This window comes from Montipora capricornis, chromosome 2, assembly GCF_036669925.1.
Source record: "Montipora capricornis isolate CH-2021 chromosome 2, ASM3666992v2, whole genome shotgun sequence".
NCBI classification, from domain to species: Eukaryota; Metazoa; Cnidaria; class Anthozoa; order Scleractinia; family Acroporidae; genus Montipora; species Montipora capricornis.
This window is the reverse complement of record NC_090884.1, coordinates 30154696-30167195: the sequence shown is the minus strand read 5'-3', so window position 1 is coordinate 30167195 and position 12500 is coordinate 30154696. Positions and strand designations below refer to the sequence as shown.

Sequence of the window (12500 nt, the reverse complement as noted above, 5' to 3'; positions counted from 1 at the left end):
AGATTAAACGCTGTTGAAAACACTTGCGTTTGAAACAGAATCCGTGGAAACAGACGGCTGGCGGTCATGTTCCTTGAAGACCAAGGTTCAAGAATGTGTTTTCCACAACTCCGAAGTTAACTGTATCAAGAAATATTTTTAAACAGATTTGATAAATAGTAAGTTCAATACACTTAAGCAATAGTTACAGTCTTTGATCGAACTGACTCTTGTCTTCGATCGAATTGACCTTCGATCGAAACAACTTTCGATCGAACTGACTTGCATTCCAGGCAAACAAATGCGTGGAGCGATTCCCTGTTGCCACGCATCTGGTCAGTAAAAGATCATTGATGACAATTCAGGGTTCGTTCGTGTCTTGAAAACCCTTGAATTTTGAGAGTACATTTTCAAGGCCTTGAAAGTCCTTCAAAATCTCTGTTCCTCATTCCTGGTCCTTGAAAGTCCTTGAATTTTTTTCTGACCCTCATTTTTAATCTTTGAAAACTTCAGTAAACATAATCAGCCACTCGGTTTACCAGCCACTCAAGTGATGTCATTCAAACGCGACGAGCTGTCAAGTCGAGAATGGTCACCAGTGCTTTTGCATTATTTTCATGCATGTATGTTATGGAAAATGAGCAAGAATTGTACTGTCAGACTATGTCCATGGGTAAATTCTCTCATGTACATGTAAATTAAAAAGAGGTCCTTGAAAAGTCCTTGAATTTTTGGTCTGAAAAAGTGTGCGAACCCTGTGACAGCCAAATGCGGTAAGAACAAAAAAGTGGCACACAAGGTGATAGCCAAGTGTGTCACTGATGTTCGTACCATATTTGGGTGTCATCAGTAATCAATTACTGACCAGTCGCATTGCATGGCAACATGGACTCTACTTGTTTCACATAATAAAGAAACAAAATATAAAAATTACCACTAGTTTATTTCAAAAACAACTCTGATCACGTGTGTTACATGTACAAGTCACAAAACATGTTCACGTCAATAGTGTGTTTGTACTAGCACTCACACCGCACACAGTTCTTGGTTATAGTTACATAATTTGGGGCATTTTACCCACATCACTGTTTAGCACTAACCAGTGAAGCACTTGTGGGCCAGTTTTCAACTGGAAGTCACATATTTCGATATAATGATAATAACATTTATCATATGTTTCATTCATGGATCACTGGGTTAAACATTTGTTAAATGAAAGTTCTGGCTCAAAGTATTTTTGACCTAAGGATGTGTCTTTGGTCATCACAAGACCAACAAGTTTGATGGTGCTTTAAATAAAACTGAAGCTGGTACAGCACCTCTCAGAGAGCACTATGGCAGCTATATATAGGCCATAACAATTACCTACTTTTTGAAAACAGCTGGCAATGTAGCCAGTGATTCACAACAGAATACTCGCTTGAGCTCCAGCGGATCAGGTGTCCCATTGAAAGCACGTACTGCAGGCAGCAATAGCATACTACATGTAGAGTTTCCAAAGATCAAATTTGGAAGTGTTAACATAATCAAATAACATTTTTTACAGAAAACATGAAGTCTGCAAAGGCTGCTGTTGAAAAAGAAGTAAGCCAAACTGTGCAGGTGGATGAAGAGAGCGATGGATCAAGGAAAAGAACAAAGAACAAAAGACTGGAAGGATATGAAACAAATCATGGTGAGAGCTAAGCTGTTATGTACATGTACATGTATATGACTGGAATTTGCAATATAACACATTCTGTTAACTGTACTACACTGTACAGTTAACCCCCCAGCCACCTCATCCTGATCTTGTGTGGATGCATATGACACCTGTCTACAATGGCCAGTTTGTTTAGCACCATAGTGGCTGCTTTAGACAGCTTGAACTGTATTAATAATTTGAAATTACATGTAAACTGAAAGCAGATGTTCTATTGGTTGTCAGCTAGTTAGGATGCCTAGGGTTTACACTTGATACTGAAGATGTACATGTAACAGGGCTTGAATTTTAAAAAAAACCCAGTAGCAATTTTATGACAATTTACAAAAATTGAGTCGCAATTTCACAAATTTTAGTCACAAAATCATCACGCTGCATTGTGTTATCAGCGGTTTAGCAAAGCAAATACTTGTGTGTAAAGAAACTGCTAAAAATGGCAAATGATATCAAAGGAATGGAGTTGTGCATGTAACATCACAGCTAAATTACACTATAATTACGCCATCTTCCCATCTTCAGATTGAAAGAAAATATACAGTGAGAAACGTCATGGCATGTCATTTCTTATTTAGTTTAGCAAAAGTGGCAACTGCTAACCCTTCTGTCTCGAAAGAGCGAAGGTGAAAACAAGTCACAAATTTGCAACTTCTCCAGATACAGTATCTTAGTTGCAAAGGGAAAAAATTCAGTTGCAAATTCAATGCAACTGTATTGGTCGCGCTTTCAAGCCCCGTGTGTGTTAAAAAAAAAAAAAAAATATATATATATATATATATATATTGTGTTGATACAAACATCATTTGTTAGGGCATTATTACAATGGAACCCCACCTTGCAGCATCTATCTTAGTGCAGCCATTTTCTTTTGGCCAGAACAAAAGCTCAATCAGTCATTTTGTTGTTAAAGATCCCTTTTAATGTGGCCAGATTAATGGGATTCCACTGTACTTGATTTAAACATGGACTGAAAGTTATCCCTTGTTTTTTTTCCGCAAACGAGGATGAGCAAACAAGCAAAAAACAAAAGACTACTGGGGAAAAAACAAGGGGTGAAGCAACTAAAAAGAATGGTAAAGAAAACAGAACGCTTAAAAAGAAGGCAAGCACCTCTGAAGGGGACAAGGATGCAGCAGAGAAAGAACGAAGGCGTATTGAAAGAGAAAAAGCAAATGCACTTAGAGAGAAAGAAAGAAGAGCCCTAACAGAGCGGAATAACACATTACTTGAGCAAATGACTGCTCTTGTAAGTGGTAGAGGAAGTGGAGATAACTTCACTTCTGATGTTGTAAGGGAGTGTGTTAACCTTACTAGCAGTGAGGATGCCAATAGCCTTTCTATGCCAAGAATGCCAGCAAGACCTCATAATCCTACCCTGCAACTACAAAATACAATAAAAGAATTACAGAGTGCTACACCACGCCCACAATTGACAATTCAGCAGCTCCAAAACACCTTGGCATCACTGCAGGGCAGCAGCCCAGGAGGAGTACAACCACTACCTACAATGCCAATGCAGCCATCACTGGAAGCACCTTCTGGATCAACAGTTGGTGAATCATTGCAGACAAATTTATATGCAGATATATATACACCATCAAGCACTGCACTACCAAGACAACCAGGATCCAGACCCACAGTGGGTGGAAAGTGCCCCAGAAGAAATTTAGTACTTGAACCACCAGATAGTGATGATGAAGAAGAAGAAGTAGAAGAAACCTGTGAGTCTTGTACAAGATTGAAAAGAAGAGTTAGGGACTTGGAGAATCAAATTAAACAATTCCAAGGTCAAGGTAATTACAGTTATTGTATCTCATTTTTTTGCCATGGGACTGAACGTTGCATGACCTTCAACTATGTTACCAGATAAGGGCTTGAAATGAAATGAACGAAAAGCTCCAGTTGCAATTTTGCGATAAGATACGCTCGCAACTCACACCCTGCTTGGCCAATTTTTGCTTTGTGTGCAACAATTTCGGGTCTGAATCGATAAGAAAACTGTCTTTCCCTTGAATGATGTATTCTTCGACTCTTAAAAAAGCAAGAGCAACAAAAAGAAAAACAAGGGCATTTTTGTATTTCTTCAAACAGATGACTTCATAAGCCGGATCGAACGATGTAAGCTTAGTAAAGTTTTAAATTTGCCTCTTTACAGGTTGACCTTTAGTACGTAAACCTTATGCAGAATCATTCCAACATTTCAGCCAAAACCGTGGCTCATCATTTTTTAGAACCGATGACCTTCTAACACTTGAAGAAGAACCAGGAATGTAGTTTTCCGCATGTCAATCATTCATTTTCTCCTTCCCTCCTCAAAAATAATGAAAGTTTTCTCATACAATGCCTGAATGTCATGCTTGGCTGCTAACACGACCCAGGTTGGCATCCAATTGTGAATTCAGTGTATACATGTAGTTGATTAGTTTCCACATTCTAAGTATATTGAGTTGCCTCTCAAAGACATGTACATTATTTTGCAGACTCTTTTTTTTTTTTTCATGCACAGGTACTCTGTAATTTAATTAATTCATTTTTGCATAACAGGTTCTGATCCTCCAAGACCAGGGAAAATCAACCCTGTTGTGGCAGAAAGATTTAAGGTAATTCTGTTCATTTGATCCAAAGGAAATGTGCATGTCTTACAATCCTCCTGTCAATAACTTTTATAACTATTTTCCGTTTTATAATCTTTTTATGTGGATACCTTTAAATCCCTTTTTATTTGGGCTCTGTCGTTGTTCAGTCACAAATCTGCCTCTGGTCTCTACAGCGCATGTGCAGAATGTAAATGCTGTTTTATGAGAGAACCAAATAGAAAAAACCATCGTATCCTCGATAAGCATTATTTTGGGAAAACAGCTTTGAGTGTGTGCGGTTATATGTGTTATACTGCAGAGAATTTATACTGCCAAGATTTTATAGCCAAAAGTCCCCACTTTCTAGCACTCATTCATTCCTTTGTCCACAGATGGTGGAGTTGACCCCTGGTTCACAAGTGTACATCTTTCAGAATCTAATTCAGCAAGCAGTTGCCAAGCCGTCATTTAAATCAGCAGCATCCTTCTTACTGAACTGTTTTTATTCTAATGATGAGTTATTGGGAATGAACTTGTCTGGAGCTAATGGGAAGCCACATCCTAACAAGGACGTTATTGAAAGTATTATAGGTATGTAAAATATAACATCCAAACAAGTCATTGGAACAGTTAAACTGTGTCTTCCCCTTTTCTCTTTCAATTGCATTTTGTCAAAACACAGAGCAGTCTGTCTGTTCTCCCCCGTTCTTCATTTCATTGCCTCAGGTGGAAAGTACCAGTGGTTAGAAATTGTCAACAAAAAGTACAAAGTGCAACCAGTTTAATTATTGAAGAAGAACATTTAACTTCAATGTGTGGTTTTAACTGCAGTAGTGTAGTGAGATTGGTCTTGAACTACAATGAGTACTATTCTAATGCACAATTTAATTTGGTCTGTGACTTTTTTGCAGGCTTTGTAATGAAAGAAAAGGCCAAGAGTTGCCCATCAGCATCAGCAATAAAGATTGCTTTGCGGAACAAGCTGAGTGCGATGGAATCACGCAAAGCCAGAAGGGAGCAATCCATATGACAAAATTTTTTGTTACAATCTTTAAAAAAAGAAAGAAAAATGTACAAAATTGATCATTGTTAGCGTGTATAGCCTCCAGGATTTCTTGGTCAATTTTCTTGTAAGAGGTCCAATTCAAGTGTCATGAGATACATGTATGCTTAAACAATTTTATTTTAGATAGCACTGCATTAGCATTTGTGACAAGTTTACACTTAACTGTGGTTTTCATGTTCTTTGCTGTTTTGTCGTAGGGTTCTCTCACTTAAGTTGATTCATACATGTACCAAAGTTTCTATTTTATGATGTTTGGAAACTCATGACACTTCCTTTCCAATGACCTTTTTACATTTTTAAAATAATGTCATACAATGTACTTGATACTGAAAAGAGATTGGCCAGCAACGTGACCCTGATTCAAGTGTTTTCACAATCATTAATTTATTGTAAAATTTTTTGACAAGATCACTATTGTATTTTTTTCCTTGGGTCCTGCAATACTTATAGAATTGTTATAATTAGTAAAATTTTGTGATATTCTTGAATGCTACATTATTTTTATTTGACACAATTTTAAAACTAAGAGTATGGTTTCAGTTTAGAATGAAAATAAATTTCTGTCAGCAGTCAGTTATAATGACATTTGTGTTTGCTATTGCTATTGTATTCCTCCATGTTATACAAAGGTATACAAAATGTATACCCTGATGGCAACAACACTGACGAAGGCCTCAGTCCTACAATAAGTATACTTTGTGTATATGTATACAAAATGTATACTTTTTGTGGTGTTTTCTGGTTACAAAATCTGCTAGTGTATTTATTGCTTTTTTTTGTGAGGTATACCTTTTGTATACTTCAAGTTGTTCCAAATTACTAGTGCAAAAAGTATACATCAAGTGTATACTAAAAGTATACATGTAGTATACATGTAGTATACATGTAGTATACCCAGTGTAGTATACTTCAGGTACATACTGTGTATACTTAAAGTATAGTTTGTTTTGTTAAGGGTGTATGGCATGTCTTGCATCGACATTGAATTAATGTTCCTCGGTAATTAGTGGAGTCATTGTTAAGGTAGGTCGACACCAGAGGAGTGGAACATAGAAAGAGTCGTTGCCTTCAGCGCAGAATGAATGTGTCACCTGGACCCAACTTCTGCTGGCACATGGACAGGTACGACAAATTAAAACCATTTGGTTTTTCCATTCATGGCTGTGTAGACGGCTTAAATGGAACAACCAAATGGTTTTAATTTGTTGCTTTAGTCGAAGAATTCTCTGGCTTGAGGTGCAATTATCCAACAAAAATTTACGGTGTGTAGCAAGCTACTTTGTAAAGCATGTCAAAGCAGCACATGGATGCCCAGTACGTGTACACACTGTCCCATGCACTGAAAACAGTCTGGTTGCCGGAACACAGAGTTATTTGAGGGCTGAAGGAATGGATTAGGCGGGATCAAAGTCTCATAAATATGTGTCAAGCACAAGGAATAAACGAATTGAATGTCAGTGGTCACATTACAGGAAACAACATTCAAGTTGGTGGATCGACTTCTTTCAGAACCTTCATGAATCGGACATTCTTGATCTGACCAGTGATTTACATAGATAGGCCATTTGCTTTGTTTTGCTGATCTGCTTCAGAATGATCTCGATAAGGTAAAGGAATACTGGAACATTTATCGGATCAGGAAGTCAAAGCATGCCACTGTATACGGTGTTGTCGACATGATGTACTTCCTGCCTAAGCATTTCGGACACAGCGACTGCTTGGTTTCAGTATCCCCACACAAGATGATAGAAATGGAAAATAGGTTTGAACAAGTCGATGGTGAAGATGATGACACCAACCCAGTTTTTTGCGAGTATTTTCAATACCTGCTGAAAAAAAAAAAGCTTAATTATGGAGGCAGGAATTCCTTTTGAGAGGCTATCCAAGTTTGCTAAAGGTGACCCCTAAATTCTCTCTTTCTATGATGTGGGACAACACATTATTGCTAAGGATTCCTGTGCAGATCAATAATATCATTAATATAATTAGTATTTATTTGTAGCTTTGTATTTCTAGAATATTTTTAACTTTTTTGTATTTTAGGATTTTTTTTTTCATTGTAATGCGCATTTGATCATTTCTGTATGGATTTATGCGCAATAGAAGTATTAAATTGAACTAATTAAATTAGAAAGGCTGGATGCAAGAATAGAAGGCTTCGTACACTTCCATTAGCCCAATAAGATATATTTTCTCACACACAGAGGGTGAGAATGGCATACATGTATAGCCATCAATCCTCCCTCCCAGTCTTGTACAAGCAAATTTGCTGTTTTCATTTCCAGATAAATGTCTGAGATACATTGTATACTGCGAAATTTGAAGTAAACCATTTCAAATGACAAAAACAAGTAATCCAAACAACAGACTGTTTACAAGTAACAGAAGTTTAAGAAGAACTTTATTGACACAACATCACTCGTTTATAGTGTAAAATTATTTTGGAAATAGCTTTTGCCAATGCTCATGAGGTCAGAGGAGAACCTGTGCACTTCAAAACCTTTTATTGTAAATCAAGATGTAAATAATTATTCTAAAGGAAAATGCAGAGGCCAAAAAAATCATCGTTTAACCCCTTCCAAAGGTGTTTCCATGTTGAATTTAAAATCACTGTATGTCATCATGTGAGTCACTGGTAACTCTACCCAAAGGGCACAAGTAGAAACTGTCGGGAAACAAAGTTGGTGGTCCGTGCTGCAATGAATGAACTTTACTGTTATGCCAAAACTGTTCTTCTTTGCAGGTAAAAGTGGCCTCGTGGTTTTCCAAGTAAGAAATTAAAAAAATATCTTTAACACTCCTAGTGCCGTCGGTCAAGCCCTTGTCCTCTGTACAACAAGATAAAATAAAAAAAGCTATGAGTACATGTTAACAATTAGCTGTAAATCTATCAGCACTGGTTTACGATAATTCGCTTTTGACTCTCTAGATCACGAGTGCAGCACAAAATGATAGGGGTACTTGTCAGAAAATTTCAAAAGCACCCCCAAACGTTACCACATACTCATTTAGTGGGTGTGGTCCCCTAGAAGGTATGAATTCCATTCATAACACTGGCGTGACATTGACTGTTTTGAAGTAAACAATTCAGTTCCTATCGTATCTGAGATCCATAAACTAAGAGGTCCCTAAAAGGGAGCATGACAACTCTAGTGGCAGTCAAGGTGGAAGCACCATGAGCAGTTCGAATCTTCAAATGTTACCCCTTTAAAGGTATGACAAGGTATGCTGCCTTGTACTGGCAGCAAAGTAAAAGAAGTGAGGTCCATTTTTAATCAGTTTCACTAAAAGCGAACATTTGTGGGAAACCCTGACTCACTTTGGGCTAATATTATTTTTTTGGAGTGCACAGACATGAAAGAAATATTGTTCACATAAAAACCACTATTAAGGAACACGATTCTCCTTGTGATAATTGCACCTTTTGTATTAAACTACCTGATATACATGTACATGTAAGATACTCACGAGTGTCCTCAGCTTCTTCAACATAGCGATTCAAATAAGCCATTACAGCTGTTTCTTGTTGTTTCTTTGTGGATCCTGATTCTGAATATTCAGCATTTAATGCATTCATCAGGAATGTAGATTTGACCTGCATTCAAACGTTTAGACGTTAGTCAGTCCATTAACTTTGGGAATTCAGTTGGGGAATGAATAACAGCTCTGACTCAAATATTGTGGATGACTCATTAAACGACAGCATTTAAAGGATCCCTCACAACCATAATACCTTGCGCGCGCGAAATGTGAAATCCACCATTTTCTCTGCCATCTGTTATCGGACATTTCGGAAAGTGAAAAGAAATCCTCGTTCACCCTTGTACATCTGCCTCACTGAGGTCTTAAACTTCCTCAAACGCATTCTAAAATTATCAGTCCTTATACTTGACTAGTTATTTCCTCATTTTTCTCCTGTTTGGAGGCAAATTTGTCGGTTAAACTGGAGGTCTTCGATTGCATTTCATGTTCCTCAGCGTGGACGACCACAGGCAACTGAAGGAACAAAGAGAATTATCCTTCGAGAGTCAACTTCTCGCCTATGGAATGAAAGGAAAAAAAGGTTAAATATCAAGGGGCTAAGTAACAGCCAATTTGCTGAGATTTTGCTTCATCAAAACATCGAGGAGCTTCGTGCTAGGAGCAGTTCCTGTCAAGAATTATCGCCAGCTGAAACCTCTATCAACAACGGACCCAGCTCAAGTAAGGTTTCAGTTCTATTCATCTATTTCTCTTTAAGGCCAGTGTAGATTCGTTTTGGTTTTTCAAACCGTGTTATATATTCCTAAATCCAGTAAGCAAGAAGTGTTTTCCACTTTTTAGCATGGAGTTTGATTTTTGGTCGGCTCATTCTAATGACTTTCTGTCTAGGTAGACGTGAGCTCTTCCAATCTACCCCTTTGAGTAAAAGAGGAAGGATCGAAATTGACGTGTCTCCTGTGGTTCCAGGCAGAAATGACGAGGACACAAATACACTGTGAGTACACACGTTTTACATCAGTTTGCACTTAGATTTCTCTTTTTTCATGATTGTTGACAATTGATGGGAAATTCAAAAAATTATACTCAAAGTGGTCTGGAAACTGGAGAGCGGAAGCGGTGCAAGAGGACAAGACCCATAGCTACTGGCCAGCACTAATTGCAGAAATACTGTCTAAGAGAGCCGAGGACCAGGAAACTGCAGCAAGACATGTGACTGTCTCTCCAACAGATCCACAGCATCTTTCCCCAACCATAGCTATGAAGGAGTCACCCACTACTGGATATTTGATTGCTGCAAGATTGTCAAGGTTCAAACAGCAGACATCACAGAAATCTGAGTAAACCCATGCGATGACAATAGCCCATTTTACAGTTGTGTGCTCAGTTACCTGGCCTTCGAATGCAAGTCAGGCTGGAGTTGACCTTGCTCTGATACAGACCTTTCTGCTTTTTCATTCAAGTGCCAGCAAATTAGCATAAGAACTTGGTTAACACAACTCACTGCCATTCAAGGGGCAGGTCACTGAGCAGACAACTGTAAAATGGTCTATTCTAATGTTCAAGAACTCAGAGGATGATTTCATCATTGCTTTATGAACTTTTGAAAATTATTTCAAGTAGTTAAAAAACGGTTGAGAAATTTTCTAACAGGCATTTTTTTCGTACTACCATGTGTAAACAGTAACTGTAATTAATAAAATGTTTTTTACCCTTGGCACCCCATACTTGCTAACAAATATACAGGTAGGTATAAATAGAATGAATCTTTTGTCAAAAACCTGTCTTGTTCTTGAAATTATGATCAGTTATAAACAGTAACTGATAAAATGTTTTTTACCTTGGCACCCCATACTTGCTAATAAATATAGGTATAAATAGAATGAAAATTTTATCAAAAACCTGTCTTGTTCTTGAAGTTATGGTCATAAGCTTATAAATAATGCAACATAGTTGGCCTTTGCCTACATGTAACAACTCTCATTCATAAACGGGCAAGAGAAAGGGGAAAACCTGTTCTTTTCACAAACCAACAGTTTAAAAAAAATGTCACCAGACATTTGAACGTCAACAAGAGGAATAACAGTTACTTCTAGCTTACAAGTGTGTTAGTCTTTGCACAAAACTTTGCAAAATTACAACAGTTCATTATGAACAATAAATAAAAAACTGCTTATTCAGCAACTAAGATTGTCTGTATCCCATATAAATGCCATCTGGAGCAGGATAGAATCTCCTTATTGTGAGAACAACACATGAAGGCAAAACTCGTCGGTTTCCCTTTCCCAGTTTCCCATATTTCCATAAACAGTATTGTCTGTAGGCTGCCTTTCTAAAGGAATTGGTAGAATAATCAGGTTTCTCAGCCAGTATGTCGAACCTTGCCCGGATAGCTAAGGTCAGTACTTCCCGGTCAAGGCAGATGTTTTGATACATAGCGTACGAAGTGACACAAGTTCTCTTTCTACAACAAACATTCTCCATATCTAAAGGCATTGGTCTACAAACTGAACAATCGCATCATTCAGGAACATCATCTCGATCAGGACCGTGATTAAATGTTCTTTGCATAATCCAGACTGCCTCTACCTTGGCTGAGAAGTCTGAGAAGAATTTGGTCTTTTTCATCCGTGGCCAGAGTTTTTATAAAGTCCTGATGAAAAGAATGATAAAGTCAACTTGAAAGACCATAGCACGCTTTCATTGAAAAAAAAAATGTAGGGGTGTTTTGAAACAAATTTGATTTAATTGGCGAGTTCACATGTGAATATGTGTGATTGATTCATTGGGAAATGTGACAAAACACCGAACACAACGATTGCGTGGTCATATATTTTAGAATTAAACTTACTTGTATTTCCCTTTCTGCGGTAGCCACTTGCTCTCGATGACGAGAAAAAGCACTGGGGTTTCTATTCACTACAACCTCGACTGTCTTGTTCTTGCACGCCGTTGTCTTAGTTCCACACGTGCAACTGCTGGAGCATTTCATCAAGGCAGTTTTACATGGACAGCCAGGAGTTTTAGCCGTCTTTTTACGGCTACACGAATTCTTACAGGAACAGGTCTGTGACAGGAAAAAATATTTGCTGTTGTAAATCTATGATTTTCAAGAAAATGATTTATTGTGTTACACGTTCACGTGGAAAATGTAGTACTGAGCTTACTCGATTCTCATTCACCAAAGGCAAAGGGACAAAGTGAGATGTTAATGCGAACGGTTCCTCATTTCTTCGGCCGTGTGGTGCCACAGGCGATCCATATATATTTACGTGTGTTGATGACCCTTCAGTATCGACATTCACGCTTGTTTCATGGTCCATTTCTTCCATTTTAACGCAGTCGTCGCAGATCTCTTGACCTTTACTTCACGTCACGCCGTTTGTGAGTCCCGCTGCCGGCTTCAAAACAATAACAGAGGAGCGCAAGGTATTGTGGTTCGAAGGGATCCTTTAAATGGTGGTGATTCACGACATTTTCACAGGGAAACTCGAGAGAAATGTTTATGTCAATAAAAAGAAATCGGTAATACATATTGATTACAGGTATTAAAACATTTCTCTTGTTTTCCCATCATGAATTATTTTTATGAGTTTCATAATGTTATGCAGTAAAGACTTTAACAAAAGAATTACACATGTGAATGTGTGCAGTAGCAACGACAAAACAGGGATGGATACATTATGATTGATTGTATCTG

At 37.8% G+C, this 12500-nt stretch overlaps 2 pseudogenes; one reads left to right on the top strand and one right to left on the bottom strand.

Moving 5' to 3' along the window:
- The first annotated feature begins 1530 nt into the window (after window positions 1-1530).
- On the top strand, window positions 1531-7228 carry LOC138037089 (uncharacterized; annotated as a pseudogene).
- A 653-nt stretch (window positions 7229-7881) lies between these two features.
- LOC138037088 (uncharacterized) overlaps window positions 7882-12500 on the bottom strand; it is a 5471-nt pseudogene continuing 852 nt past the window's right edge.